We start from the raw sequence: 7719 nt of genomic DNA, 5'->3' as shown, positions 1-7719 counted from the left end.
TGTGGTGGTTGTATGAAACTTGCTTTTTTATTATGTTGTTTGTACTTTTAGTATCAAAATAAATCATGCAGCTATGCTTATTTTAGTCATGAAGACCGATTTGTTGTTGCTCCTGTACCAGGCCTGGAAGCCAGCCAGCCATCCCTGAAAATTAAACACTCCTGTGACGTATCAGTCAGCACCTAGTTAACAAAAATGTGGCTTTCAGTGAGCTCTTGGTGAAGCAGTGCATGTCCCACTATGCCGAGGGCCAGTTTCATGATTGATTTTCCATGTATGGCTCCCACTTGGTTTTCTTGTTTTTTGTGTAATATTTCCTGTTTGATTTTTTGTGTGGCATCCCCTGCATTGACTTTGCATTATAATTTGGATGTTGTTTGCCTGTCTCATTTTACCTGATTTTCAACCCTTTGCCTGTGTGATGGTTCCAGATCAATGATATCCGACTTTAGATGATGCACTGTAAATATTGACTGGTGCATATAACCTTACTAGAAAATGGTAAACAGATTTTACACTTATAACATGGATGTGTTTTCGTAACAGGTTAGTGATCCACGAGCTCACTTAGCTTCATCTAAAGCTCATGCAGTAATTTGAACTGCTTGTTTTTAGCTCCTCTTTAATGTAAAACTTATGCAGATATACTGTTCAGTGCCTGTATAAAGATACCTCATTTGAATAATTCAATGTTAGCATTGTAGTGTATTGTTTTATATGTGTGTGTTTTCAGTGAATTATCATTTATTATGCTTTTGTAATTAAGAAGAGGTTCGCAAATTTGAACTGACTGAGTCACTCGAAGCTCAGTATTATACTCACACAGTTATTCTTCTGTTATAGGTTGGTTTTTGCATTTGGCTGTGATGGGGACTATGATGGAGTGATATCAGAACCCCCTTCATCTAGCAAGAGCTCTATGCTGACTTTATGCCCACTTAGTCTGCCCATGCTGTCTCCAAGCCTAAGAGAGCAGAGATACGTTTATGTGAGACCCCTGGGGGAGGGAGGCATTGTCCTGGTGCTGTCGCCATAGCGCCAGCATTATGGGGTCTCACCTGGCTGCCCTTCTGTGCAACTTCAAGGGCTCTTCACTGCGGTGTTACATCAGTGCCTCGTGTTCCAGGGACGTAGCTGTGTGTTCAGCCCACAGTGGCCTTCAGTGTGCTTCACTTATATATGTGCATGTGTCTAAGTGACCCATGCATGTATTAGGCTCTGCCAGACTGTACCGTTTGCTGACTGGCCACACCATTATTATTTCCTGCATGTGCATCTGTAGCTGCAAGTTGGAATTCAATGTAAGGCGATTAGGTGAAAAATGTGTGTCTGTCTCATGTTGAGTGTATTGTCTCACTGTAGATCATCATCATTTCATTAAACAAAGGGGGGTAGTGGGCCTCTGTACCAGTAATCAGAAGGTTGCTGGTTCGAATTCCATACTCAGCAAAATAGTCACATCTCTATTGGGCCCAAGATTCACTCTCACACATATATATGATACATGTGTGTGTGTGTGTGTCACAAAGAAGAGCAAGCTGGGATATGTGAAAAGAAACATTCAAATCTAGCATAAAGCATCATTTCATTTCATATCCTCCTGAGACCCAAGGAAAAAAGTGTCCTTCAATTATAGGTTATTTGTCTTTGGAGGAAATAAGACATCTTACAATTTAGATTTTTTCAAATTTATTTTTATTTTTAATTTCACAGCATGTCCTCTTTAGTGTACAATAGGAATAAATATGTTTCCTTACATCAGTGAAAAGACAGATGCAAAAACAACGGACATAAATGAATGGATGGGGTCTCAGGAGGATACACAGTGGTACCTCAGTTCTCGAATTCATTAGGACTCCAATTTCTTAAAAGTCGAACCAACCAGTTCGAAAAAAAATTACCTAGGACTCTATCTGAATCTCAGAAGTCGAACTGTGAAGGTCGACCTAAAATAACTTGTACGCACGGGGAAATGAGTCACACGGCATGTCTCTCAGCGGAAACAAAGGGTAACGCTTCAAGCTGTGATATCATCGTGCATGTTTACACTAGCTGAATACATATATTTAGACAGTAAAAATACATTTAGACAATGATAGACAGTAACAGTAATTATTATTATATAATAAAATACATTTAAAAATAAAGATTTCTTATTAATTATTTTAATACTAATAATTAACCATTAATACGTTTAATTATAATGATATTGTGCTGAGCGGGGACCAAACGGAAACAAAGGCGCAGACGTCAGGGTATCGGGGAATACGGGGTTTAATTACAGGTAAGGCAGGCAAAACGCAGACGGACAATACAATGACTGTTCTGGGGAAACAAACTGAAACGCGGACTAAATACAGAGGACTAATGAAAACAACCAGAAACAGCTGATGACACGGGGATTCCACACGGGGTTAACGAGGGGGCGTGACACACGGAAGGAGCCGACAATCGGGGCAGAACACATTTTTTATTTTTTTTTTACTTTACACATTTACAGTGGTACCTCAGAACTCGAACTTAATCCGTTCAGAACTCTGGATCGAATCCTAAAACTTTGAAGTTCTGATCGAATTTTCTCCATAAGAAATAATGGAAAACCAATTAATTGGTTCCCAGCCCCCAAAAAATTACACCTAAATATGTTTTTTTAGCATTTAAACACAAAATGAACTGGATAAAACAAGAATAGCATATACTGTACTAAACACATATTTAAAAAAAAAATTTTTGGGGCCGGGAACCTATTAATTGGTTTTCCATTATTTCTTATGGGGAAAATTTGATCACAATTTGAACTTTTTAGGATTCGATCCAGAGTTCTGAACGGATCAAGTTCGAGTTCTGAAGTACCACTGTACATATTTTCACCCACATAGCTAGACTGGTCTGCTGTGTTGGTAATATTGTGCTTAACATAAGATTGCTGACGTTTTTCATTTTTACTGAACCCATTTCTGCTTTATGAGAACAGATGTTCTAGTTTGTGCAAGTGCTCATGTCACTAATTGCTCGTTAGCTGCTTCACCCGATCAGGAAGCAGCATAATGTGGCATTGATGATCATTCGACTTTCCGTAGTCGGATAAGCACAATTGTGGAACATTTATTCTTCGACCATAGAGGATACTGGCACACTCTCTGTGGCTCGACATGTGTCAGACATTCTGGATGGATGCCAAAGGTCACAGGTAACTGAGACTGGGTCCAGTCTTCACCATACATAGGGCCAGGACTTCATTATGCTCCAGTACCTGCAACACACTACTCTGCTGGTGCCTGCTCGTCTGGACCCCTTTTGAGAAAGGGGCCCTCTGTCTCTCCCAAATACTCCAGGAGCACAGTGATGTCTGTCATGAGAGGAGGATATTATCCTGAAAGAAAAGTCCTTTAAAACAGAAGCTCAAGAAAGTCTGATTAGTGCATAATTTCTGAGCTACTGGGGCATTGCATTCAGGGAAAAAGAATATGGTGACTCCATAGATCCAACCAGAGTTAAAAAAAAATGTTAAATGGAAAGGAGAGCTAGCAAGTGAACAGAGAGTTTGAGAGAAATCTAAGTCCTGTCTGTTTAGCCCATTTACACCAGAAGTTTTCAAAATGGCTTACAGTAGTCACTGCGTATCTGTGTTTGTTGTCAGCTGTCTTATTGAATAGTGTGTACCACACTATTAGTCCTGAAATAATCATACCATCATACTTATGACTGTGAATCCAATGGAAAACATGACTTGTGGCAAATTTACATTCTACTTGCACCCTCATGTCCATGATCAGCTTCGACTATGAAAAGGCTGCCGTCTTCCAGGTGCTCCCACGGAGAAAAATCTTATTTATATCTGCTTGAACTTGGTCCTGTCCAGGTTGTGTCCCAGCCATATGCCTTGTGCTGCCTGACAGAGGCTCCAGAGCCACCTCCCATGACCCAGAAGAAGCAAGTTGAGGATGGATAGCTGGGTGGGTGGATGGATGGATGGATGGATGGATGGGTAGAAGGAAGGAAGGAAGGAAAGTTTAATGCTGACAAACTGGTTTCAGTGCAACGTGCTGCCTGGGTAATAACTTAATAAATGTAGCTCATGTCTGTTTTTGTATTTTCTTCTTAACAATTTAGCCTCACTGTCCTCAGATATAATGAAAGCAATCATTTCAAGCTTCTCTCCAAGGGAAAATGGGTGTAGAAGGTGAAGGCTCAATTAATCTTCATGACCTGAGTGTTTGTGTGGTTCGACAAACTGAATCATGACAATCCCTTTTGAGAAATGAGCTCCAGGAATCGATTTGATTGAGTTGTTGCCACCGGGAACTTCTCCTTGGCCTCATAATTTCATCATTACAAATGGTTGTACACTGGAGGCCAGTGTCACCCAGAAAAATTCAACCCTGTGACATCCAAGACAGAGCACTGAAAGATCCTGCAAAGTATTTTTTTTCTCAACACATATATTCAATGGCACATATAATCTTGCATTGTATGCAGTAATCTTGATAGGATTATCCTGATGCCTGCAAATCTGCAAGGACAATAACACCTTCTAGAGTACACAGAAAATGACATGATTTGTGCTTGTTCCACAATCATTATTTAGTAGTAGTAGTTGTAGTACTGTGGTGGGTTGGTGCCCCATCCTGGGTTGTTCACTGTCTTGCACCCGTGACCTCCAGGACAGGCTCTGGACCCCCCAGTGACCCTGAACAGGACAATCAGCTTCAGAAAATGGATGAATGGATTATTATTATTATTATTATTAGTAGTAGTAGTAATATTGTGTACTGTCAAATCAATGCCAAAATAAATACAAATATAAATATATCTACATGTATATAAACCAGTATTACTTCCTTTTCAGGTTTTCCAGCCCAAAAATGTATTTGTTTTGATGACTGAGTTAATCTACATCATCACTGGTTTTCCACTTCAGCTACCAACATTCAAAGCATTGATATACAGTGGTACCTCAGTTCTCAAATTCATTAGAACTCAAATTTCTTAAAAGTCGAACCAACCAGTTCGAAAACAAAAATTACCTAGAATTCGATCTGAATCTCAGAAGTTGAACCGTCAACGCCGACCTAAGAACTTGCACACATGGGGAAATGAGTCACGCAGCACGTCTCTCAGCGGAAACAAAGGGTAATGCTTCAGTCTCAGCCTCGCATTCGCTGTGATAGCATCCTGCATGTTTACACTAGCTCAATACACATATTTAGACAGTACAAATACATTTAGACAATGATAGATAGTAACAGTAATTATTATATAATAAAATATATTTAAAAATAAAGATTTCTTATGAATTATTTTAATATAAATAATAAACCATTAATACATTTAATTATAATAATATTGTCGTGCTGGGAGGGGACGGAACGGAGCGCAGACGTCAGGGTATCGGGGAATACGGGGTTTAATTACAGGTAAGGCAGGCAAAACGCAGATGGACAATACAATGACCGGACTGGGGCAACAAACTGAAACGCAGACGAAATACAGAGGACTAATGACAACAACCAGAAACAGCTGATCACACGCCGATTCCACATGAGGTTAACGAGGGGGCGTGGCACACGGAAGGAGCGGAGGATTGGGGCAGGACACATTGTTTTTTTTTTTTATATATAACTTTACGCATTGTTTGGACACATCTTCTTACTTTACAAATTACTGTTTTGATAAATGTGCATAGATCTGTTTAGTACAGTATATACTCTTCTCGTTTTATCCTGTTCATTTTGTGTTTAAATGTAAAAAAATATATATATTTTTAAATCATATTTCGGTGTAATTTTTTGGGGCCGGGAACCAGTTAATTAGTTTTCCATTATTTCTTATGGGGAAAATTCGATCAGAACTCAAACTTTTTAGGATTTGAACCGAGTTCTGAACGGATTAAGTTCGAGTTCTGAGGTACCACTGTACTTTGTGGGCTACATAGTCACTCTCCAGTTTTGACATCCACAAAGAGCCAAAGAGAATAACATATTCTGATCTTTTACACTTTTGAAGATTTTTGTAGGTTCTTCATTACAGCTCTACAGTGAATTTCTTGACCTGCTGGATCTTTGAAGTTGTCATGATTATTCCAAAGAGGCAAAAGCTGTCAGTAATTTCTGTGTCATTAAATTTTCATGAAAAGCAACATGTGATGGCCAAATAACAATAATATTGTAAGAAAAATCTACCATGCTATGGGATGTGAGAAGACAGCCTCAAACAATACCTGATGTTTCTCCTCACCAGTACTGACAGATCTCTCCCATCTTATCATTTTTATATATATTTCCTGATTATAAACATCCAAGTCAATTAAATGTATGTGAGTAGCCGATAGTGTCAGAAAGATTATTTTTTTGAAAGAAATTGTTTGTTTTCATTACCATCCGCATATTTTGAAAGTAAACTAAAAAACTGCAGTACATGTCTTTTAATAATGAAGAAAACAATAATTATGTTTGTATCTGTCATTTTTTAAAGATATTTTTATCGAAAGCTGGATATTTCATTTTTTAATGTATGGTAGCAAAACTGCTGCTTTAAATTAATTTAAATGTTAGCATTTTATTGATTTTGCCCCACTATTTTTCATCATTTATTGGTTCAGCATGATGCATCTTAATGACACAGAATGTTCTGAATGAGAGGTAAAGCTAGTGATTTTAAAGCAAACAATGTTTTATCCTCCAAGATTCATTATTCATGTAAGAAAAGCATAATATTTCATCTGAAGTGCCGGTATAAGATAGAAAGGATCAGCCATTTACAAAGCGCTGCTTCTTGCAAACCCCCAATCTTTGTTGTCAAGGATGGAAATGAAGCCATGGACCAAGCCGTAAATATTCATGTTTTCTTCAAGTGCCTCTTAAATTATCCACGGCTTGTATGTTCAGAATAATTTCAACTGAGAAATCATCCTTTCAGGGAACTTTGCAAACAAAAGATAATGTATCTTGCAATCAAACTAAGTGCATGTTTCCAAAAATTTTATTTTATTTCTTATTTATTAGTATGTATGTCTTAAGAGCTGATTGGATACCATCTATAGAAATGCGTGATCTTTAAAGCTAAACATTGTTCCTAAAAAATAGCTAAATGGTCATCCAATGTGCAAGCCGGGGCAAAGGCATGCTCAGTATTAATGTTGGCCTTAACAATTAAGTTAATCTTCATATGAACTGCAATGGTTATTTTTTGACTAACGTCCAGTACAGTTATGAATTGTATCTAAAATTAACTACAGCTTAGCGTAGACTTGCTTTCGCATTTGGAACCGGGACCATTGGACACAAGTTATTATGGTCATTATTTTGGTCGTACATACATACTGTATCACAAGTTAGATATGGACACTGTCATTACACGGCACCTGTTACACTTACCCTGATACATGTCTGCTTTCAGGTGTCCTTTGATTAGTGTGTGTGTTATATACACACACACATATATATATATATACATACATACATACATATACACATATATATATATATACATACATACATACATATACACATATATATATATATACATACATACATACATATACACATATATATATATATACATACATACATACATACACACATATATATATATATACATACATACATACATATACACATATATATATACATACATACATACATACATATACACATATATATATACATACATACATACATACATATACACATATATATATACATACATACATACATACAT

The sequence above is a fragment of the Paramormyrops kingsleyae genome, chromosome 19 (genome assembly GCF_048594095.1).
Source record: "Paramormyrops kingsleyae isolate MSU_618 chromosome 19, PKINGS_0.4, whole genome shotgun sequence".
Taxonomy (NCBI): Eukaryota; Metazoa; Chordata; class Actinopteri; order Osteoglossiformes; family Mormyridae; genus Paramormyrops; species Paramormyrops kingsleyae.
This window is presented reverse-complemented; position numbering follows the sequence as displayed.